At 42.2% G+C, this 25,736-nt stretch overlaps 1 protein-coding gene across 3 annotated transcripts in view; it reads right to left on the bottom strand.

Annotated features, from left to right (window-relative positions):
- Window positions 1-25,512, bottom strand: part of USP9X (ubiquitin specific peptidase 9 X-linked) — a 134,119-nt gene extending 108,607 nt beyond the window's left edge. For 2 of the 3 annotated variants that reach the window (XM_082609006.1, XM_082609008.1), the window contains exon 1: window positions 24,883-25,512. The gene's annotated coding sequence lies outside the window, so the exon portion shown is untranslated. Of the gene's footprint in view, window positions 1-1,591; window positions 1,638-24,882 lie in introns of all 3 variants that reach the window. The other variant, XM_082609007.1, reaches the window with a different exon arrangement.
- Window positions 25,513-25,736: the final 224 nt, after the last annotated feature.

The raw sequence follows: 25,736 nt of genomic DNA, 5'->3' as shown, positions 1-25,736 counted from the left end.
CTGATCCAACACACTGAAAAGAGACACTTCATTTCATTTAGTCAATATTTTAAGCAAGCCAGACACATTATTGATAATTACCATTTTCCATGTGCATCCAGTAGGTACTCTTTTTGCCTGAAACTTCCACAATGAGACTGAATCACAAATGTAATGAATTTGAAAAGGAAACCAAGAATTTGAAATTCCTTCTAGTCGTTGAGATTATCTTCACTATGTTTGAAGTTACATATTATAGTTTTTAAGTAAGTCTTGAAATATAATTCATACTATATAAAACACTCTAAGTGTACCATTCAACTGTTTTCAGTTTATTCAGAGTTGTACAGCTATCACCACAATCAATTTTAGAATATTTTCATCACCCCAAAAAGGAACCCCACGGTGGCACAGTGGTTGAGAGTCCGCCTGCCGATGCAGGGGACACGGGTTCGTGGCCCGGTCCGGGAAGATCCCACACGCCACAGAACGGCTGGGCCCGTGAGCCATGGCCGCTGAGCCTGCGCTCTGCAACGGGAGAGGCCACAGCAGTGAGAGGCCCGCATACCGCAAAAAAAAAAAAAAAAAGAAACCCCATACCTATTAGCAGCAATCATTCCCCCTTCCCTCCTCCCTCACCCCCAGCCCCAAGCTAATCTACTTTTTGTCTTTATAGATTTGCCTATTCTGAACACTTCATATAAATGGTATCATCCAACTTGGAGTCTTTTATGACTGGCTTCTTTCACTTAGCATGACTGTTTTCAAGGCTCATCCAAATTGTACCATGTATCAGTACACTTCATTTCTCTTTATAGTTGAAAAATATTCCATTGAATGGTACACATTTTATTTAGGCATTCATTAGTTGGACATTTACATTGTTCTGCAATATGATTTTATATATGTAGACTCCATTAAGAGAGATATATGAAAAAAAAGCTATCCTTTCAACTCTGTATGTCTGTGTATAATTAATCCTAAAGGTTCTACACTCTGCAGTACACCATGAAGGCTGATACTCAAATCAAAAGTGAAAGCTATATGAAGTACTGAAAATGAAAACATTAAAAACGTTAAATGTGGTATATAGGGACTTCCCTGGTGGCACAGTGGTTAACAATCCGCCTGCCAATGCAGGGGACACGGGTTTGAGCCCTGGTCCGGGAAGATCCCACATGTCGTGGAGCAACTGGGCCCGTGTGCCACAACTACTGAGCCTGCGCTCTAGAGCCTTCGAGCCACAACTACTGAAGCCCGTGCGCCTAGAGCCCGTGCTCCACAACAAGAGAGGCCAGCGCAATGAGAGGCCTGCGCACTGCAACGAAGAGTAACCCCTGTGGGCCGCAGCTAGAGAAAGCCCATGCGCAGCAACAAAGACCCAATGCAGCCAAAAATAAATAAATAAATTTATAAATTTATACATACATATAAAAAATTTGGCCTATACAAAAAGTTCACTGGTGGTAAAACATATGCAATCTTATTAAAACAAATCAGATATTCTTAAGGGTGTTCAAGAGTTATCTCTATCCTTGCCCATCCCTTAAAGCATGTTTATATAGGGAAATCTGGTTAAATAATTAAAGGCAGGGTAAAAAATAAAATCTACCTGTTTATCTTGGTGACATTATAGAATACCGACTCTGCACCAGACCCTGAAGAGATAAAACAGTAAACAACACTCAGTTTCTGCCCTTAAGGAATTCACCAGTCTAGCCCCCTTACTACCAAAGGAACAGAATAGCAAGTATATTCTTTAAAATGTATTTCATAACCGTGAATTTCACACAAAAAAGAATGATAGCTAAGCTTAGAGACATTTGTTGGGTTACATAAAAAAAGTCCTGGAGAGTGGAACGAATGTAGAATAGAATAAGCTTCCTGGTTTATACCTTTTTTGATAATGAAAGTATTACCTTTTTTTTTTTTAACCTTTTGACCCACTTCACCCATTTCTCCCACTCCACCCCCTACCTCTGTCAATCACCAATCTGTTCTCTGTATCTATGAGCGTGGGTTGGTTTGTTTAAGATTCCACATACAAGAGAGATCACATTTGTCTTTATGTCTATGAAGTCCATCCATGTTGTCGCAAATGGCAAAATTTCATTCTTTTTCATGGCCGAGTAAGTTGCGGCACGCGGACCCAGTAGTTGTGCCTTGCAGACTCTAGAGCGCAGGCTCAGTAGTTGTGGCACACGGGCTTAGTTGCTCCGTGGCATGGGGGATCTTCCTAGACCCGGGCTCAAACCCGTGTCCCCTGCATTGGCAGGCAGATTCTTAACCACTGTGCCATCAGGGAAGCCCCATAGCTTCTATTTTTAATTTGAGGAACCTCCAGACTGTTTTCCACAGTGGCTGCACCAATTTACATCCCAGCAACACTGCGCAAAGGTTCCCTTTTCTCCATACCCTCACCAACACTTGTTATTTCTTGTCTTCTTGGTTTATTTCTAAAGGCCATATTTTAATTTGAAGTATTGAATCTCTCAAGTGCAAAGATCTTTCCAGATGTATTCACCAGTAAGCGTATGAAAAGGTTCTAACGGCATTAAACACAGGCAAATGGATATTTAAGCCACAATTAGATATTCCTAAATCTCCACCCAAATGGATAAACTTAAAAGGACCGACAATACTAAATGCTGCTAAGGAACAATGACATCAACTACAGGGCTGATAGGATTCTAAACTAATATAACCAACTACTCGGGAAATCTGTTTGGCAGCATCTACTAAAGCTAAACACACATATACCCTATAACCCAGCAATTTCACTTCTGGGTGTATACCAAAGAGACCATCAGGGCTTCCCTGGTGGCGCAGTGGTTGAGAGTCCACCTGCCGATGCCGGGGACGTGGGTTCGTGCCCAGGTCCAGGAAGATCCCACATGCAGCGGGAGCAGCTGGGCCCGTGAGCCATGGCCGCTGAGCCTGCGCGTCCGGAGCCTGTGCTCCGCAACGGGAGAGGCCACAACAGTGAGAGGCCCGCGTACCGCAAAAAAAAAAAAAAAAAAAAAAAAGAGACCATCAAAAGGCACGTACTGGACTTCCCTAGAGGTCCAGTGGTTAAGACTCCAAGCTTCCAATGCAGGAGGCACAGGTTTGAACCCTGGTCAGGGAACTAAGATCCCGCATGCCACAGTGCGGCCAAAAAAATAGTAATAATTAAAAAGAAGACACATACTAAAACAATCATGGCAACACTTTATAAGTCGTGAAAACACTGTAAACAATCTGAATGTCCACCAACAGTAGAATGTATAGACAAATAATGGTATATTTCAAATAATGACATCTTAATGAAAAAGAAGAAACTAATCAATCATGTGTTGGGCAAAAAAAGCCAGAAGCAGAGTGTATATTGTATTATTCGGTTTATATGAAATTCAAAAACAGGCATGACTAATTCATTGAAAGATATGGGTCAGAATATTGGGGGGCAGGGGGTTGGAGGAGTTGACGCATAAGGGAGTCTTCTAGGATTCTGGAAATGTTCTATATGTTGATCTGAATGATAGTTATACAGATGTATACATTTATAAAAATTTATCAAGCCACACACTTAAGATTTGTGGACTTAAACTGTATGCAAGTTATATCTCAATTAAACTTAAACTGTATGCAAGTTATATCTCAATTAAAAACCAAAACTGGGGACTTCCCTGGTGATCCAGTGGTTAAAAACTCTGTGCTGCCAATGTAGGGGGTACAGGTTTGAACTAAGTCAGGAAACTAAGATCCCGCATTCAGCATGGCCCAGCAAAAAAAAAAAAAGTAAAACTGTATAGTAGGTAAGCCACTCAAAAGATAATGTCAAACTTCCCTTGGGAGTCTAAGGCACTGGTTCTCAAAGTGTGGTCCACTAAGACCCTTTCAGCAGATTCAAGAGATTATGTTTTCATAATAATAAGACATTATTTGCCATTTTCACTGTCATTCTCTCTCAGGTATACAATGGAGTTCTTCCAGAGGCTACATGATGTATTATATCACAACAGACTGAAGGAAGAAGGAGACAGAGAATCCACCTTTTTTCATCAGGTCAGATACAAGATATTTGCAAAAATGTAAAACAATGTCACTCTTCTCACTTTTGTTTTGGAAGTTATTTTTCATAAAAGTATTATTTACATTAACTTGTAATGAGTTTTATTTTTAAATACACACATAAAAATTTTAAATGTCTGTTTTAGTTTCTAATATAGTAATACATATCAATGGATAGAAACCCACGTTAACAAAAGCTCTTTGAGGTCCTCAATAATTATAAAGAAGTCCTGAGACCAGTAAGTTTAAGAATGACTGGCTTACTGATACACAATAAAAATGATAGGCTTCTTTTGCTTCTTCTCACAGTGATGAAAAACAAGGTTATCAACATTTTCTCTGAAACCATCTGTGCCAGACAAAAATCACTACTACTCTATTTATCCGCATACTTTCATTCTCAATTCAGAAAAAAACCATCTCCCCTAAATATTATTTCTCCTGCAGGCCACATCACTTTTTAACAGCAGTACGTTCTTAAAGCTTAATCTAGACTTCAAATGAAAACTTAACCAAACTTTAAGCTGCTCTGCCAGCCAAGAAATTTTACCCCTGGCTACCAAGTCTGTAGTCCCTAAATTCACACTACAAGCTGTTGGGCAAACACAATCAACCCACAGGATACTAAATAAAATAAAGCCCTACACACACACACACACACACACACACACACACACACACACACACATGAAAAACAAGGGAAACATTCAAATTACATTATCCCTCCCTTTACCTGTCAATCCAATACTAACTCCTAAGCCTATGAACCCTTTTTTTTAAACCTTTCCTATGTTCCTTTACTTGAAAATGTCTCTTCTCTAGACTCCAGTTTTTTCCACATCTTTAGGGATAGAGAGAAAATTTACTAACTTTAAAAGAAAACAAAAAATGTACCTTAAGTCATCTCTCATCCAACACCTTGGTTGTACAGGTAACTAATAACCTTTTGGGTCCTCACTGTTAAGTGACATAACAAAGAGCAGGATTCTAAAACTAAAACACAGCCTTTATGACTCAAAGTTCAGTACACTTCCACTGGCTATGTTATTTTCACTTCAAATATGAGCAGCTTTTTAAAGCAAACCAAAAAACCCTCCAAAATAGAAGCCAATGGGATTACTGCAACTATTTAAACAATAACATTATTCATCTATTTTTGTGTATCAGTCTATTTCAAAAGCTGTAAAATATCACCTATACAAACCATGGTGAGCCTACAGTTAACACTCAACTGGATGCCAGATTGTAGTCCCCTACATGTTGGGGGAGGGGGTGGTAAAAAAAAAAAAAGGCATGTGCTTTGATAATCCACTGTTTAATTAGTGGAGCCACATTGGGAAAACAGTCATTCTATAACCCAGATTCCTTTCTCCTGATGACCTTTCAATAGATCTCAACAGACAGAAGCTCTCGGTGGGGAGAAAGAGTTGAAGGGGAAGATAATAAAGGTGTCTGGCTTTTTAGTTAAGTACAACATTCAGTGACAGAGAAGCCAAAGTCAAATGAGCAGCACCACTTCCGGGAAAGATGGCGGAAGAGTAAGACGCGGAGATCACCTTCCTCCCCACAGATACACCAGAAATACAGCTACACGTAGAACAACTCCTACAGAACGCCTACTGAACGCTGGCAGAAGACCTCAGACCTCCCAAAAGGCAAGAAACTCCCCACATACCTGGGTAGGGCAAAGCGGAGAGATCCTCGCACAGAGGATCGGTGCCAACCGGCACTCACCAGCCCGAGAGGCTTGTCTGCTCGCCCGCCGGGGCGGGCGGCACTGGGAGCTGAGGCTTGGGCTTCAGTCAGAGCGCAGGGAGAGGACTGGGGCTGGCGGCGTGAACACAGCCTGAAGGGGCTAATGCGCCACAGCTAGACGGGAGGGAGTCCGGGAAAAAGTCTGGACCTGCCGAAGAGGCAAGAGACTTTTTCTTCCCTCTTTGTTTCCTGGTGCGTGAGGAGAAGGGATTAAGAGCGCTGCCTGGAGGAGCTCCAAAGACGGGCGCGAGCCGCGGCTGAAAGCGCGGACCCCAGAGACGGCCGTGGGACGATGGGGCTGCCGCCGCCGCCAGGAGGCCTGTGTGCGACCGCAGGTCACTGCCCACGCCCCCCTTCCGGGGAGCCTGTGCAGCCCGTCACTGCCGGGGTCCCAAGACCCAGGGACGGCTTCCCTGGGAGAACGCAAGGCGCGCCTCGGGCTGGTGAAACGTAACTCCGGCCTCTGCCGCTGCAGACACGCCCCGCACTCCGTGCCCCCTCTCCCCCCGGCCTGAGTGAGCCAGAGTCCCCGAAGTGGCTGCTCCTTTAACCCTGTCCTGTCTGAGCGAAGAACAGATGCCCTCCGGCGACCTACACGGAGAGGCGGGGCCAAATCCTAAAGCTGAGACCAGGGAACTGTGAGAAAAAAGAAGAGAAAGGGAAATCTCTCCCAGCAGCCTCAGAAGCAGCGGATTAAAGCTCCACAATCAACTTGATGTACCCTGCGTCTGTGGAATACATGAATAGACAACAAATCATCCCAAATTGAGGAGCCAGGAGTCAGTGCTGTGCCTCTGAGGTGGGAGAGCCAACTTCAGGACACTGGTCCACAAGAGACCTCCCAGCTCCACATAATATCAAACGGCGAAATTCTTCCAGAGATCTCCATCTCAACACCAGCACCCAGCTTCACTCAACGACCAGCAAGCTACAGTGCTGGACACCCTATGCCAAACAACTAGCAAGACAGGAACACAACGCCACCCATTAGGAGAGAGGCTGCCTCAAATCATAAAAAGTCCGCAGACATCCCAAAACACACCACCAGACGTGGACCTGCCCACCAGAAAGACAAGATCCAGCCTCATCCACCAGAACACAGGCACTAGTCCCCTCCACCAGGAAGCCTACACAACCCACTGAACCAACCTTAGCCACTGGGGACAGACACCAAAAACAACAGGAACTACGTACCTGCAGCCTGCAAAAAGGAGACCCTGAACACTGTAAGATAAGCAAAATGAGAAGACAGAAAAACACACAGCAGGAGAAGGAGCAAGATAAAAACCCACCAGACCTAACACATGAAGAGGTAATAGGCAGTCTACCTGAAAAAGAATTCAGAATAATGATAGTAAAGATGATCCAAAATCTTGGAAATAGAATAGACAAAATGCAAGAAACAGTTAACGAGGACCTAAAAGAACTAAAGATGAATCAAGCAACGATTAAAAACACAATAAATGAAATGAAAAATACTCTAGATGGGATCAATAGCAGAATAACTGAGGCAGAAGAACGGATAAGTGACGTGGAAGATAAAATAGTGGAAATAACTACTGCAAAGCAGAAGAAAGAAAAAAGAATGAAAAGAACTGAGGACAGTCTCAGAGACCTCTGGGACAACATTAAACGCACCAACATTCGAATTATAGGGGTTCCAGAAGAAGAGAAAAAGAAAGACACTGAGAAAATATTTTAAAAGATTATAGTTGAAAACTTCCCTAATATGGGAAAGGAAATAGTCAAGTCCAGGAGGCGCAGAGAGTCCCATACAGGATAAATCCAAGGAGAAATACGCCAAGACACATATTAATCAAACGGTCAAAAATTAAATACAAAGAAAACATATTAAAAGCAGCAAGGGAAAAACAACAAAAAACACACAAGGGAATCCCCATAAGGTTAACAGCTGATCTTTCAGCAGAAACTCTGCAAGCCAGAAGGGACTGGCAGGACATATTTAAAGTGATGAAGGAGAAAAACCTGCAACCAAGATTACTCTACCCAGCAAGGATCTCATTCAGATTTGATGGAGAAATTAAAAGCTTTACAGACAAGCAAAAGCTGAGAGAGTTCAGCACCACCAAACCAGCTTTACAACAAATGCTAAAGGAACTTCTCTAGGCAAGAAACACAACAGAAGGAAAAGGCCTACAATAACAAACCCAAAACAATTAAGAAAATGGGAATAGGAACATACATATCGATAATTACCTTAAATGTAAATGGACTAAATGCTCCGACCAAAAGACACAGATTGGCTGAATGGATACAAAAACAAGACCCATATATTTGCTGTCTACAAGAGACCCACTTCAGACCTAGAGACACATACAGACTGAAAGTAAGGGGATGGAAAAAGATATTCCATGCAAATGGAAACCAAAAGAAAGCTGGAGTAGCAATTCTCATATCAGACAAAATAGACTTTAAAATAAAGACTACTAGAAGAGACAAAGAAGGACACTACATAATGATCAAGGGATTGATCCAAGAAGAAGATATAACAATTGTAAATATTTATGCACCCAACATAGGAGCACCTCAATACATAAGGCAAATACTAACAGCCATAAAAGGGGAAATCAACAGTAACACATTCATAGTAGGGGACTTTAACACCCCACTTTCACCAATGGACAGATCATCCAAAATGTAAATAAATAAGGAAACACAAGCTTTAAATGATACATTAAACAAGATGGACTTAACTGATATTTATAGGACATTCCATCCAAAAACAACAGAATACACATTTTTCTCAAGTGCTCATGGAACATTCTCCGGGACAGATCATATCTTGGGTCACAAATCAAGCCTTGGTAAATTTAAGAAAACTGAAATTGTATCAAGTATCTTTTCCGACCACAATGCTATGAGACTAGATATCAATTACAGGAAAAGATCTGTAAAAAATACAAACACATGGAGGCTAAACAATACACTACTTAATAACGAAGTGATCACTGAAGAAAACAGAGAGGAAATTTAAAAATACCTAGAAACAAATGACAATGGAGACACGATGACCCAAAACCTATGGGATGCAGCAAAAGCAGTTCTAAGAGGGAAGTTTATAGCAATACAATCCCACCTTAAGAAACAGGAAACATCTCGAATAAACAACCTAACCTTGCGCCTAAAGCAATTAGAGAAAGAAGAACAAGAACACCCCAAAGTTAGCCGAAGGAAAGAAATCATAAAAATCAGATCAGAAATAAATGAAAAAGAAATGAAGGAAACGATAGCAAAGATCAATAAAACTAAAAGCTGGTTCTTTGAGAAGATAAACAAAATTGATAAACCATTAGCCAGACTCATCAAGAAAAAAAGGGAGAAGACTCAAATCAATAGAATTAGAAATGAAAAAGGAGAAGTAACAACTGACACTGCAGAAATACAAAAGATCATGAGAGATTAGTACAAGCAACTCTATGCCAATAAAATGGACAACCTGGAAGAAATGGACAAATTCTTAGAAATGCACAACCTGCCAAGACTGAATCAGGAAGAAATAGAAAATATGAACAGACCAATCACAAGCACTGAAATTGAAACTATGATAAAAAATCTTCCAACAAACAAAAGCCCAGGACCAGATGGCTTCACAGGCGAATTCTATCAAACATTCAGAGAAGAGCTAACACCCATCCTTCTCAAACTCCTCCAAAATACAGCAGAGGGAGGAACACTCCCAAACTCATTCTACGAGGCCACCATCACCTTGATACCAAAACCAGACAAGGATGTCACAAAGAAAGAAAACTACAGGCCAATATCACTGATGAACATAGATGCAAAAATCCTCAACAAAATACTAGCAAACAGAATCCAACAGCACATTAAAAGGATCATACACCATGATCAAGTGGGGTTTATTCCAGGAATGCAAGGATTCTTCAATATACGCAAATCAATCAACGTGATACACCATATTAACAAATTGAAGGAGAAAAACCATATGATCATCTCAATAGATGCAGAGAAAGCTTTTGACAAAATTCAACACCCATTTATGATAAAAACCCTGCAGAAAGTAGGCAGGGAACTTTCCTCGACATAATGAAGGCCATATATGACAAACCCACAGCCAGCATCGTCCTCAATGGTGAAAAACTGAAACCATTTCCACTAAGATCAGGAACAAGACAAGGCTGCCCACTCTCACCACTCTTATTCAACATAGTTTTGGAAGTTTTAGCCACAGCAATCAGAGAAGAAAAGGAAATAAAAGGAATCCAAATCGGAAAAGAAGTAAAGGTGTCACTGCTTGCAGATGACATGATACTATACATAGAGAATCCTAAAGATGCTACCAGAAAACTACTAGAGCTAATCAATGAATTTGGTAAAGTAGCAGGATACAAAATTAATGCACAGAAATCTCTGGCATTCCTATACACTAATGATGAAAAATCTGAAAGTGAAATCAAGAAAACACTCCCATTTACCACTGCAACAAAAAGAATAAAATATCTAGGAATAAACCCACCTAAGGAGACAAAAGACCTGTATGCAGAAAATTATAAGACACTGATGAGAGAAATTAAAGATGACACAAATAGATGGAGAGATATACCATGTTCTTGGATTGGAAGAATCAACATTGTGAAAATGACTCTACTACCCAAAGCCATCTACAGATTCAATGCAATCCCTATCAAACTACCACTGGCATTTTTCACAGAACTAGAACAAAAAATTTCACAATTTGTATGGAAATACAAAAGACCCCGAATAGCCAAAGCAATCTTGAGAATGAAAAATGGAGCTGGAGGAATCAGGCTCCCTGACTTCAGACTATACTACAAAGCTACAGTCATCAAGACAGTATGGTACTGGCCCAAAAACAGAAAGACAGATCAATGGAACAGGATAAAAAGCCCAGAGATAAACGCACGCACATATGGTCACCTTATCTTTGATAAGGGAGGCAGGAATGTACAGTGGAGAAAGGACAGTCTCTTCAATAAGTGGTGCTGGGAAAACTAGACAGGGACATGTAAAAGTATGAGATTAGATCACTCCCTAACACCATACACAAAAATAAGCTCAAAATGGGTAAATGTAAAGCCAGACACTATCAAACTCTTAGAGGAAAACATAGGCAGAACACTCTATGACATAAATCACAGCAAGATCCTTTTTGACCCACCTCCTAGAGAAATGGAAATAAAGACAAAAATAAACACATGGGACCTAATGAAAGTTAAAAGCTTTTGTACAGCAAAGGAAACCATAAACAAGACCAAAAGACAACCCTTAGAATGGGAGAAAATAGTTGCAAATGAAGCAACTGACAAAGGATTAATCTCCAAAATTTATAAGCAGCTCATGCAGCTCAATAGCAGAAAAACCAAACAACCCAATCCAAAAATGGGCAGAAGACCTAAATAGACATTTCTCCACAGAAGATATACAGACTGCCAACAAACACATGAAAGGATGCTCAACATCTTTAATCATTAGAGAAATGCAAATCAAAACTACAATGAGATATCATCTCACACCAGTCAGAATGGCCATCAAAAAATCTAGAAACAATAAATGCTGGAGAGGGTGTGGAGAAAAGGGAACACTCTTGCACTGCTGGTGGGAATGTGAATTGGTACAGCCGCTATGGAGAACGGTATGGAGGTTCCTTAAAAAAGTAAAAATAGAACTACCATATGACCCAGCAATCCCACTACTGGGCATATACCCTGAGAAAACCATAATTCAAAAGAGTCATGTACCAAAATGTTCATAGCAGCCCTATTTACAACAGCCCGGAGATGGAAACAACCTAAGTGTCCATCATCGGATGAATGGATAAAGAAGATGTGGCACATATATACAATGGAATATGACTCAGCCATAAAAAGAAAAGAAATTGAGCTATTTGTAATGTGGTGGATGGACCTAGAGTCTGTCATACAGAGTGAAGCAAGTCAGAAAGAGAAAGACAAATACTGTATGCTGACACATATATATGGAATTTAAGAAAAAAAATGTCCCGAAGAACACAGGGTAAGACAGGAATAAAGACACAGACCTACTAGAGAATGGACTTGAGGATATGGGTGGGGGAAGGGTAAACTGTGACAAAGAGAGAGAGAGGCATGGACATAAATACAGTACCAAACGTAAGGTAGATAGTTAGTGGGAAGCAGCCGCATAGCACAGGGAGATCATCTCGGTGCTTTGTGACCGACTGGAGGGGTGGGATAGGGAGGGTGGGAGGGAGACGCAAGAGGGAGGGGATATGGGAACATATGTATATGTATAACTGATTCACTTTGTTATAAAGCAGAAAGTAACATACCATTGCTAAGCGATTATACTCCAATAAAAAAAAATTAGCAGCACCATCCTCATACAAGTGGAGTCCCAGGTACCTCATTCCTTTACTCCATTCCTTAAACCATTCTCTTATCTTTCAGCGAAACCCTTACAAATACTGTCTCAATTCCCTTGCTACCCAACTTTCCAACATGTCCACCATGATGCCATCAGAATTATCTTTCAGAAATAAACGACAGATCTAATTATCTCTACCTTTCACTTATACTTGAAGGCCCATCTCATTACCCCCAAAACAAAAGTGCCCTAAGGTGGCACTAAGGTTGTCCCTTGTGCTCTAGCCTTACTCAAATTACCTTTCTAGTGTCATATCCCCAAATCCCCCTCCCCTCCCAATGTCTCCAGTGTTTCTTCTACATTCTACTACTAGCTTTTCTGTAAAAACATTACACTTTCACACTTCCATTCCTCCATTTCAAGTAGTGGTGCTCAAATACTGCCCCCAGGGCACAGTTGGCAATGTCTGGAGATACTTTTAGTTGTGACAGCTGAGGGGGTGGTGTACTACTGGCATTACGTGGGTAGAGCTCAGGGAGGAACAAGAGAGCACCCCTACAACAAAGAATTATCTGACCCAAGCTATCAACAGTGTTGAGGTTAAAAACCCTGATCTCAAGTTGCTTTCTCTGCCCATAAGTCTCTGCTCGAATTCACAGGGCCACCAAAACAGCGCACCTTTGAAAACCAACAAACCTCACTCAACACCAAACCAGAATGATTTTTGTTTTTCTCTTATTTATTTACTTTGGCCCGCCTTGGGTCTTCGTTGCTGCGCGCGGGCTTTCTCTAGTTGCGGCGAGCGGGGGCTTCTCTTGTTGCGGAGCACGGGCTCTAGGTGTGCAGGCTTCAGTAGCTGCAGCACGTGGGCTCAGTAGCTGTGGCATGTGGGCTTAGCTGCTCCGCAGCATGTGGGATCTTCCCAGACCAGGGCTCAAACCCGTGTCCCCTGCATTGGCAGGCGGATTCTTAACCACTGCACCACCAGGGAAGTCGCTCTTCATCTCTTTTACCATTCTATTTTCCACACCAGTATTTAGTACAGCACTTATCACACTGTAGAGTCTGGCCCAACAGATGTTAGAGCCTAGGAGGTAAGGATTTATCTTTATATCCCCTTGTGCCAGAATAGTATAAAATGAGTTCAATTCAATTGTTATAAGATGCAGTCATCCAGTCCAAATCCTTCATTTTACAATTTCATCTAGGTTAAATAATTTGCTCACTAACTGGCAGTAGTTACAATCATATCCCAAGCCCTTTGACTGAGATTAGAGCTCTTTACTACCAACTACACTTTCTCAATCAGGCTGAGAGAGGTTCTGACCACCTACAAAATACAAAGGACAGTTCAGATTTAGACACTATCAACTGAGCCTCAGGAAACTTCTCAGAGCCACCTTCCCAGAGGCTATTTTTGAAGAAACATAAAGAAAAAAAAAAAGTGGACTGCCAAGGGGCTTCCCTGGTGGCGCAGTGGTTAAGAATCCGCCTGCCAGTGCACGGGACATGAGTTTCGAGCCCTGGTCCGGGAAGATCCCACATGCCACGGAGCAACTAAGCCCACGCGCCACAACTACCGAGCCTGCGCTCTAGAGCCCGCAAGCCACAACTACTGAGCCCACGTGCCTCAATTACTGAAGCCCGCGTGCCCAGAGCCCATGGTCTGCAACGAGAAGCCACCGCAATGAGGAGCCCGTGCACCACAATGAAGAGTAGCGCCTGCTCACCGCAACCAAAGCCCGCACGAAGCAACGAAGACCCAATGCAGCCAAATAAATAAATTAATTAAAAAATAAAAAGTGGAATTCCAAAAGAAAAGCATGGGGGGGGGGGTACATGCTACCAGAGTTCGGAGAAAATAACGACCACTTCCAACTGGAGAGAATCAGGAAACAGTTCATGAAGATGGCATGTGAGCTAGGTGGCACTGGTAGGCTAGCCACAAAAGGGAGACAGAGTTCCAAGAGTAAAGGCACGGGAATAGGAAAGACTGGAGCATCCATATCAACTATGGATAATTTGATTACGTGAGAGAACAAGAAATAACCTCAGAAAAGTAGACCAGAATTACATCAAAATGACCTAGTTTGGGTACAGCTGACATGGTAAGAGTTTTCAGCAGTATTTGGGAAGAGAGCAGGAAGAGAAATGGAGGTACTCGAAGAAACTGATTTTTGTGGTTGTGTAGATGAACAGAAGCCAAAGAATCCTTCCGTTAGTCTCCTTTCACTGACGTGATTCTTCTTCCCATGATGCACTGAGGATAACTAAGGTAATCCTCAAGTAGGAGTAATTTGAGATAGCCGACATATGGCTCAGATAATGGCATCCATTATGAGACAAGAAATACACCTACAAGCACTCCATTAGGCTTCTCCAACCCTCAGTCTAGACCCACAATCCCTCTCACCCCAGTTCAGTTTGCTCCAAGTCAAAAACTCTCAAGAATTTTGGATAACTATATTGTACACTCGATACTGATACTGTATATCAACTACAGTCAATAAAAAAAGAATTTTGGATAACTGATTGATATCTATGTACGATGAACACAGTAAATAGACAGATTAAATATAAGTAAATGAGACTTTCTGTAGTCATTTCCACAATAGTCTAGGCAAACACTGTACAGAGGCAGTACCCTCCTTTTATACATAACACATTCCTGAAAATGTGATAGAAGACAAACATTTCAAAAGCCAAACGATAGATTCACATGTTTCTAGGGGTTTTTCCAACTCTGAGTCAGAGTGAAGGAAAGTATTATAAAATCCCTAGTTACACCTCACCTTTCACATACAAGCTTTATTACATACTCACCATACTTAATTTCCTGTTTCGTTCTAATTATTTCACTCACCACTGAACAAAGTCAACCAACATAACCAATGAGCACAACCTAACCCAGTAAGGTTAAAGATTCATATCCCCAATCAGTCCCGTCTCAAAGATATTAGGTTTGAGCTCCCCAGCTGATGCACTTTTGTTTTCCCACTCATTTATAAAAGGGCAAAATACAACTGAACTTACAAATCAACACACAAGACAGTGCTGTACAAATACAGCAAAATTGCTGAAACACAACAGTTCTCAGGCAGACAATACCACCCTGCAATAAAAAGACACTTGCTTCATCAGCTAATGGACAGAAGTCTGAACTTGACTTAAAGAAGTCAAGTGTATTAAGTGTATTTATAGCATATTAAAGTACTGATTATACCAAAGTCAGATATATCACAGCTGAGGACTAACATGTTTCAAGTGGAAAAGGTACAGAAATAAGAATCAGAGCCCAAAGTTCTTGTAAGAAATCCTCCTTTTTTTTTTTTTTTTTTTTTTTTTTGCAGTATGCGGGCCTCTCACTGTTGTGGCCTCTCACGTTGTGGAGCACAGGCTCCGGACGCGCAGGCTCAGCGGCCATGGCTCACGGGCCCAGCCGCTCCACGGCATGTGGGATCTTCCCGCACCGGGGCACGAACCCATGTCCCCTGCATCGGCAGGCGGACTCTCAACTACTGCGCCACCAGGGAAGCCCTAGAAATCCTCCCTCTTTATATAGACACAATTATAATATACAACTCTTACCTCCTTTCCCAGTCCACAGAACGTTTTTGGGGGGGTGGGGAGGGGAGGATTAGACTGGAACCACGACTCACAACAGTGAAAATAAAGATTATTGAGAAAATGAGATAGCTAACTAAGAAAAAACAAAAACTCAAAAACATTAATTCAAAAAAGTCTGGAGCCGGGACTTCCCTGGTGGTCTGGTGGTTAAGAATCGTCTTCCGGGCTTGGGCTTCCCTGTGCTCCGCAACGGGAGAGGCCACAGCAGTGAGAGGCCTGCATACCACAAAACAAACAAACAGACAAACAATCAAAAAAGAATCCGTCTTCCAATGCAGGGGACGCGGGTTTGATCCCTGGTCGGGGAACGTGTTTGATCCCACATGCCGCGGGGCAACTAAGCCCGCACACCACAACTAGAAAGAAGCCCTCTTGCCGCAGTGAAAGATCCCGCGTGCCATAACAAAGACCTCGAGTGCCGCAATGAAGATTCGATGCAGCCAAATAAATGAATTAATTAATTAAAACAAGAAAAGTCTGGGGCCTTTTAGTATATATGTGAACTATCTTTAAACCTCAATAGCCACCAAAGAAGAAAAGCAACAAATGCATAAAATGAAACAGGCCAAAGGACAGTTAAATTATACTCTCGATGTTACTGCCACTGGCAAAGAACAGGAAGCCCCTTTGGAGATTGAAGAAACAAAGCAACAGAAGTGGGAAAGCATAGGAAGTGTATGAAGAATCCCGAGTCAAGTGAATGGAGAACAGGGGAAAAGAAAATTTTAAATGGTGGGAAAGGGGCCTCCCTGGTGGCGCAGTGGTTGAGAGTCCGCCTGCCAATGCAGGGGATACGGGTTCGTGCCCCGGTCTGGGAGGATCCCATATGCCGCGGAGCGGCTGGGCCCGTGAGCCATGGCCGCTGGGCCTGCGCATCCGGAGCCTGTGCTCCGCAACGGGAGAGGCCACAACAGTGAGAGGCCCGCATACCGCAAAAAGAAAAAAAAAATAATAATAAAAAAAATAAAATAAATGGTGGGAAAGTCGGAAAGTTATATTAAAACCAACTTCATGATGAGATTTTTGAGCAGTATTTACCAAAGCAGTATCTAAAAAAGGAACAGCGGAGTGAGGAAGGACCCCCAAACAGTGTCTTTAGGCAGGATGAACAAACGGCACACTCTGAAGTCCTGAAGCAGAAGTGGAGGCAGGCAGAGGACCTGAGGAAACCTGACTTAGTAAACTGATTAACTGATAAGAACCTTTGATCTAACACACATCCAACATCTAATAATACGGTTACTTCTACATGATGGAATTATTAGGGGTGGGGTTTGTGTGTTTTGCTCTTTGCTTTTATTCCCTTATGCAACCCAAACTTTTTCTTAATCGAATAGATTACAATAATCTCATTATCAGAGAGAAGTTATAAAGAAAAAGTATATAACATCTTTAGAAAGCTTTCTATCAAATAATAAATTGGTTTAAGTATTTAAAAGCAAGCTTTGGTGTTCTGAAAAGTTCATTTATACAGAACTTTATTCCCTAAGACATCAAATTAATGAAATAGTTTGATAATGCCTCTTTCCAATTTAGCTTTCCTTTAACATGAGTATCAAACACCACTGCACTGCTTTCCAAATGGTGCTCTTTGTCCCCAGACTCTAGCTCTAAAGGGTTTGTGGAAATTAATTTTTAAACTCCCTCTAACCAGTATGTATGACAGGGACAATTGTGTTTTGCTCACCTTGTGTATCCCTGTTACCTGGTATAATACCTAGCACATAACAGGCATTTAACAAGTAATTGTTGAATTTAAAACAAAGTACAAAATAAAGACTCAAGAAAAATTAAACAAAGTGATCAGCCTGATAAAAAATAGGATATGCTGGATTTCATCTCTAAACCGGTAATTCTCCAAGGGTAGTTCCATGCTTGGGAACTTGTTAGAAATGCACATTCTTGGGCCCCATTCCATACTTAATGAATCAAACTCTGGGGGCAAGAGCCAGCAACCTGTTTTTAACAAGCCCTCCAGGTTTGAGAACCACTGCTCTAAACCAGGGCTGCCAAACTATGGTCACAGATTAAATCTAGCCTCCTGTTTTTGTACAGCCCACAAAATTGAGAATGGATTTCACACAGCGTCATTTACAATCAACTTGATGACAGGGAATATGAACTTTAAACCCCAAGTAGGCAAAATACTGTATCACTAGCCTTCCCCCCAATTCTCTTCTTCTCATTAGACCTAAATTACAATTAATTGTACTCAACTATCATTATATTTTTAATTTCATCAACGAAAATTTTACCTAATAGCCTCGATTTTGCCTCTTAAAAACACAAAGCCTAAAGCCTATAATATTTACAATCTGGCCCTGTACAAGAAAAGTTTGCTGATCCCTGCTCTGAACCCTGACAGTGTTATCAAGGAGAGCAACCAAATCTTTCTACACTACCTTGATCAGGGACAAAATACTCTGGTTAGGCATAACATGGGTCTAATACCATATAATTTCCCTGTCCAAGTTAATCGAGTAGACTTATGTAGAAGTTCTAAGTAACCAGCTAAGAAAAAAGACCAGAAAAGAGAGATGTAACCAACAACCTAAACTTACAACTCTCAGTAACCACCAAAGTCAGTAGGAAGGAAATGAACATAATAAGGACAGGAAAAAGAGGTTTCTCCTACTCCTTTTTCTCTTCCTAAATTTTCTTCTTCCCACTTCACAGGTAGGTAGCTGAAGATGGGATCCAAGACTTACCAGCTCAAAACTGTCCCAAGGAAAATAATTCCTTCGATAACGGTTGGCCAATATGGGTCTAAAGTGTTCAAACCATACATGATTGATCAGTTACAGAAAGGATAAACAGAAAGGGGCTATAATATTATGATACAAGCCGTTATAGATATTAGAAGTCGAACATTCCCCCACATTTTGCCTTTGAGGCAAAGTTATTGTTTACAATGTTATCGTGGGGTTTTGTTGTTGTTGTTTTGGCCGCACAGCAGGGCATGTGGGATCTTAGCTACGTGACCAGGGATGGAACCCATGCCCCCTGCAGTGTAAGCATGGAGTCTTAACCACTGGACCGCCAAGGAAGTCCCAGTAAACAATGTTATTCTATGCGCTCTGTAATACATAAAGGTAAAGGACAGAATCCCTGACCTTATTTATCCATTATTAGGAAAAGATCTAAGTGTGAATTTTATGAGTGACTACAAAGGTCATGGAATTCAAAGAATTTAATAATTAACGTGACTTGTTACATATGGAAATAGCTTCACACAGAAGGTAGTCTATGTACACTATCTTAGTGAAGTTACTTCACCTCGTTGAGCCATGTTCCTCATCTGAAAAACAAGGAGTTTGACTACATCTAAGATTCCTTCCAGGACTGCTCATCATAAAAGGATTATTAGGTCAAGTTAAGTGACTCCAGGTAATAAAGAGAATTAGGGAAAAAAAAAAAAACCAAAGACAAAGAGAAATCATACTACGAAAATGATGAACTGAACGTCCAACAAATAATTATTGAATGTCTATGTGCCAGGCACTTTCTAGGTGCTAGGGATATGTCAGTGACTTAGGATCTTGAGTCTGACCAGACAGATGCCACCAACCTAAAAGAATCTGGAGAACAAATTTAATCAAAGCATCTGAACAAAATAAGCAAAACAAACAGAAAAACACACAAGCAGTGCAGAGATAACTGATGGAGAATCAATACAGAAAAGGAATGGCAGGAGGAACAGGTGACACCAGAGTATGTAGTTACTGGCCCAAAATTAAAAGCATCGTAAGTATGGCTATTTCTAAAGCCAATACTAAAAGAATCCATTTCTACTGTACTTGACATTTGGGCTCACTAGAGAAGGCTGGCGTTCATAAGGAAATTCTATTTAACTTATTTAAAAAAGATGAAAAGTAAAAGGAAAGTTCCATCAGCTTATACCAAAGCTAGTATATTTCTTATAACAGCTTAATTCAGTCTCCTTCTATGAAGCACAATAAGGAATGACAAAATTAGGGCTAGGAAGGACTTTATAGAGACCAGCTAGTCCAATGGCCCTCACTTCATATAACGTAAGCTTCTAGACAACAGTAATCTCTAGGACAGTGCCTGGCACAGGGTAGATACCCAATAAATATTTGATGAAAAGGAAACTAATGCCTTAACAGATATTAATAATGTTAATATTAGAGCTGGAACCCTAACTCTAAGATGCTCAGTAAGAGATAATAAATAAATGTGTGTGTGTATAAACTCAGAATCTCAGATCTCTTTTTCTAAAATAAATAGTCAGGGCTTCCCTGGTGGTGCAGTGGTTGAGAGTCCACCTGCCGATGCAGGGGACACGGGTTCATGCCCTGGTCCAGGAGGATCCCACATGCTGCAGAGCGGCTGGGCCCGTGAGCCATGGCCGCTGAGCCTGTGCGTCCAGAGCCTGTGCTCCGCAACGGGAGAGGCCACAGCAGTGAGAGGCCCGCGTACCGCAAAAAAAAAAATAAAAAAATAAAATAAAATAAAATAAAATAAATAGTCAAAAAATAACCTAGCTGCTCATCAGAATCATATTTTGAATTTTTTAATTAAATGCCCAGTTCCCACCCCAAACCTACTCAATTATAATCTCCCCAGAGTAAGACGTAAGCAAATACATTTTGAAAAAGCTGCACAGGTGATTCTGATACACAGCTGAACTAGAAAATTACTGTTAGACAGTGACTGAAAATAGAATTAGAAACCCACTGGCTATCAAATGCATGTAGAGCGTGAGAGTGTACTGAAGCCCAAAAGGTTAGCACAGACACACTAAAGAATAAATTTAGGTGAGATACCTCATCTTAATAGTATGCCTTTTCACACCTTATTCCTTACAAGCATATTACATTGATCATTACTTTACACAACAGTAATAACTGAACGGTAAATTCAAACTCCAATATACATAAATATCAGGCGTTTCATGACTTCTTTTTTCCTTATGATAGACTTTATAACATAGAGAATAGGACAGTGAGCATTAATTTAACAGAAAGATCTCTGACAAATCTTGTGCCACATTAAGAATGCTCATAGATTCTACATTAGCAACCCCCCCATATAGAATTTAGCACAACAGACCAAGGAAATTAAGAGAAACAAACACCAAATAAAGATGTTATTACTATTTCATTCATTCCATAAAATTACCAACCAATATTGCAAAAATGCAAAATAAAACCTTTCATTTTGAAAACTTTTTGTGAAAATTACACTGATTTTAAACTGAGCTAAATAAAACTCAGAATTCTCAAATTGAGATAATAAAAATTCACATGATACTAAATGTTCACTTACGGGATATGATCACTGGGAGAGAAATGCCTAGATTTTGCATCTTTTCGGAATGTTAAGTTGTCTTACGTTATTTTAGTCATAAGCAGACTCACCAATTAAACTATCAACCTGAACATGTTGGGAGACATATGGAAGGGGAAGAACCTGTTTGCTGCGAAGTTTTAGCATCTCCCTTGGTCAATCAAGATATTTCCCAAATTGCAGACTATTACATTTTTATTAAAATTTTAACCTCAAGCCTCTCTGGTACGGGAAACAAAAGTCCCAATTTTTTTAAAAAAAATAGTAATCAGTGTCATTTCACTAACATGGCAGAGCAGTCGAAGCACCACTGGTTGAACCTGACAGACCTTAGTCCTTTATCTGTTTAATGGAAATAATATGATCCACATACAATGATAAATGGAGTGTTTAACATAGTGCTGGCACATAATTAAGTCAAAAATGACAACTGTAGTGATAACTGAAAACAGCTGAAGAAAAAAACCATCTTCTTATTTATCCGCTGCAGAGTTCAATAAGAACATGCTAACAGCAATAACAATGGTTTTCAACCCTGAATGCCATGAGAATCACCCATAATCCTTTTATTTAAAAAATTTTTTTAAAAACACCTTTATTGGAATATAACTGCTTTACAGTGTTGTGTTAATTTCTGCTGTATAACAAAGTGAATCAGCTGTATGTATACATATGTCCCCATATCCCCTCCTTCTTGCGTCTCCCTCCCACCCTCCCTATCCCACCCCTCTAGGTGGTCACAAAGCACCGAGCTGATCTCCCTGTGCTATGCAGCTGCTTCCCACTAGCTATCTATTTTACATTTGGTAGTGTATATATGTCCATGCCTCTCTCTCGCTTTGTCACAGCTTACCCTTCCCCCTCCCCGTGTCCTCAAGTCCACTCTTTACGTCTGCGTCTTTGTTCCTGTCCTGCCCCTACGTTCGTCAGAGCCATTTTTTTTTTAGATTCATATATATGTGTTAGCATACGGTATTTGCTTTTCTCTTTCTGACTTACTTCACTCTGTATGACAGACTCTAGGTCCATCCACCTCACTTCAAGTAACTCAATTTCGTTTCTTTTTATGGCTGAGTAATACTCCATTGTATGTATGTGCCACATCTTCTTCGTCCATTCATCTGTCGATGGACACTTAGGTTGCTTCCATGTCCTGGCTACTGTAAATAGTGCTGCAATGAACACTGTGGTGGATAACTCTCATAATCCTTTTAAAATACACCGCTGCCCAGGGCCCATACCAGATCAATTAATAAGTCTCCGGGAATGGGACCCGGGCATCAGTATATATATTTTTTAACCCCCACCCCCGCCCAGTGATTCTAATGTGCAGTCAGGGTTGAGGTCCAACACATTAATCCTTTCGCAAATATTAATGTTAGACTCTATGTTAAAATTAGAAAAGAATTTAGCAATAAATACGATACCTTTCAAAGATACAGATCTTCAAAGAACTAAATGGAAACTAAAACCCTGTTATCCAATCTTTTGGGAAAAAAAATTTCAAGATTCAGAAAACATACCACCAATAGGGGAAATATAACCTGATTTAAAAAAAGTTTGGTTCAATATTAAAATTCTGAAACTTAAGCACAAAAACAATGTTTTAAAATTGACCTTATGAAACAAAAAATAAGCTAAAAGAATGCTTGCTGTGTCCAACTAATCAAGAACTTGATGACTAGCAAATTCATAAGAAACATCCATTTTCAAAAACTAAGCAGCATTATTAATATCATATCAGAAAAATTATCTTTCAGGAGACATTCATAAAATCTCGTCTTCTTGAGATGTCAGAAAATTTATTTCAAGAGCTTGGAAGAAAAAAGATCCAAAGTAAATCCTACTGAAGCATTCCACTAATAAAACAAGAAAACTATGGAACACCAAGAGATTCCAATAATTTGGTGAAAGGTAAAATCTGCCCTTCAAAGCTACTTTCTAAGGAATTTAGATTCTCACATGTACGGTTCTTGGTGTTATTTAATCCCTCCAGAAATTTTCCCTCTCAGAAACTACCAAGGTCAGCAAATAAAGGGAAGAAAAGGCATGAGAACATTAAAATAACACGTTAAGAACTGCAAATTAAGTGTTCATGCAAAAAATATTCAAAAAAGGCAGGAAAAAATATAGTTCAAAAGTCTTATTTTTAAATGAGAGAAAACAAAACATAACATGCTATCAGAAACATTTTGAGTTCGCCCTCGGTACACGAATCTCAAATATTGCTGGTTTTCACTCAAATCCAAACACTGTTACAAGTATGACAAAGCACATGGGTTATAAAATTGAGAAAACAAATGCTGACATCTCTGTGTATTTAACACGTAAATCTTTCAGAACTAGGAAGGCATCTGCTGAAACCAAAATGGCAGCCCACTGAATCAGGAGACCAATGAAATCTAAAAGAGTTTGTAGTCTCTATTTTTAAGTTCAAGTATACGGATTAAAAAAGCCAAGCTAGTCACGGTTAACGAGTCCTTACCATATAATCACTAAGAATAGAAAATGAGCTCCAAGAGAAGTTAACTACCTGCTGAAAAGCTTCCTAATCTAAAGAAGCCCGAATTCTTCCTCATAAGTTAAGGTTTACAAACGTTATATAGACTTAGGGAGACTCATGGGTTTCCATGAAACTCATGGGTTTCATGGGGACTCATGGCTACAAATATATTTCCCTCCCCTCAAAATAAAGCATGAAAATTTAACCTAGAACTCGCTCAGTTAAATTCAAAGACTGTCTGAAGAAATTACACACACCTGTAAACTGCACGATGGAAAATCCAATTAACGTTATAACTATGGACCTTGCAAAAAAAATAACAAGCTTAATTTAAGCAGCTTCAGTTGAAGATCTTAAAAATCACCGTGTAAGTTCCAGTTGCCCCAAAAATCCATACAAATAGTGCAAAACACGTATACACCTGCTCCATAACTCTTTAACGTAATATTTCACAATGAATGAAAAATAAACCGTTTCTCAAACCCGAAGCGTCACATCACAAGAATCTGAAGGTTTTATCATTAACAAACTCGTACATGCTAATATTCTTTGCAAAAAGTTAAAAATAGAAAGGTGGTCGGTCCAAGCTCGCTTGGAAGCGATTTCTGCCTCAAAACATCTTTCGCGGCTTTGGCCCTCCGAAAATAAAAGAGGGCGAAGGAAGCGGAGGAGGCCGATAACCCGGAACCCGGCTCCGGCTCCCAGACCACAGGGCCCAGGAGAAGCTGCGGGTTATCGCAGGAGGGCGGGGGGAGGCGGACAAGTCGTCGGGCCCGATAGCCAGGCGTAGCCGAGGCCTAGCTCTACGGCTCCAAATCACTCCACCTCAGTAATGGCGTTTGGTGTCAAGTGGAACGAGACCGGGAAGGAAACCGGCCGCGAGCCCGCCGAGCTGCAAACCCCGGGACCTGGGGGCGACGAGCCCCCGGCGCCGACCCGGCCCCGGGCTGCGGATGCGGGGGCTGCACGCCGCGCCCGGAGGCTCCATCCTCCGACGCGGCCCCAGACAGGACGGGAAGGGGGAGGAGGAGGAGGGACGGAGCCGTCAGCCATTTTCCCTTACAGTCCAAAACACACAGACACGCTCCCGGGACGCCGGCTGGGCATGGAACGGAGCCCCGCGGCCCGCCCCGCGCCGCACGCGCCCGCCCCGCCCGGGGCCCAGGCGGGAGAGCCGGGAAGCCCCCAGCCCGGCCCGCGGCCGCCGCGGGAGGCACCGCGCGCACGCACACCCCCCTCGCCCTCTTCCCCTCCCCTCGATCCAGCTGTTGGCCCCGGAAAAGCGCGTAGTCCCGGCGTGGCTAGGTACTCACCGCACGACACAGGCGTCTTCTCTTCAGAAGCAGGACACACGGAAGCGGCAGCAAGGCTCAGTCCCGGGACAAGGCCGACCGTGGGTGCATCCCAGGCCCAAGGGTGACGGGCGACAAAGTGTGTCGAGAAGCTGCAGGCGTAGGGACCAGGGGGCTAAACAGCGACGCCGGAATTCGCTGCTCGCCGCGCCCGCCCTGCAGCAGCGGTGGCCACGGCCGCCTCCTCCTCCTCCTCAGCCGGCGGCGGCCCTCTTCCCACTTCTCGCCTCGGGCTGGGGCTCTCTCTGAGCGCAGACGGGCTCCGGGCGGTGCGTTTCTCCTGCGTCACCTCCTCCTGCTCCTCCTCCCGCAGTGGCGGCTTCACCTTCCACTGATCGCCGCCTCTGTCCCCGCTCCGGGCCTGGTCACTTTGCGGCGGTTTGCTCCTCGCTCCCGGCGCCGAGCAAAGCACCGGGCGCTGAAGCGGCCGCCTCCCGCGAGGCCTGTGAGCTGAACGAGGCGGGGAGGGGATCAGCGCGGCAGAGGCCCGGACGGGCCGGGTGCGGGGAGGCTGCGGCTCCGGCGACGGCGGAGACTAGCTTCCGCAGCCGCGGTTGCCCGTCCTCTTCAATATGGCGGATCCGGCAAACCAAAAAAAAAAAAAAAAAAAAAAAAAAACCTCTCGGCCAGTGGCGGCGGCGGCTGGAGGCAGCAGCGAGACGGCGCAGACTCCCACCAGCCCCAGCACCGCCCAAGGCCCTGAGGTTCTCCGTCCCCGTCGAGCCCCGCCCCGCACGAAGCCCGCCCCTCACGAGGCCCGCCCCTCAGCCCTCCTCCTCCTTCTCCTCCACACCACCCCCCTTCTCCCTCACCTG

This window comes from Mesoplodon mirus (assembly GCF_964341445.2).
Source record: "Mesoplodon mirus genome assembly, chromosome: X".
NCBI lineage: Eukaryota > Metazoa > Chordata > Mammalia > Artiodactyla > Ziphiidae > Mesoplodon > Mesoplodon mirus.
This window is presented reverse-complemented; position numbering and strand designations above follow the sequence as displayed.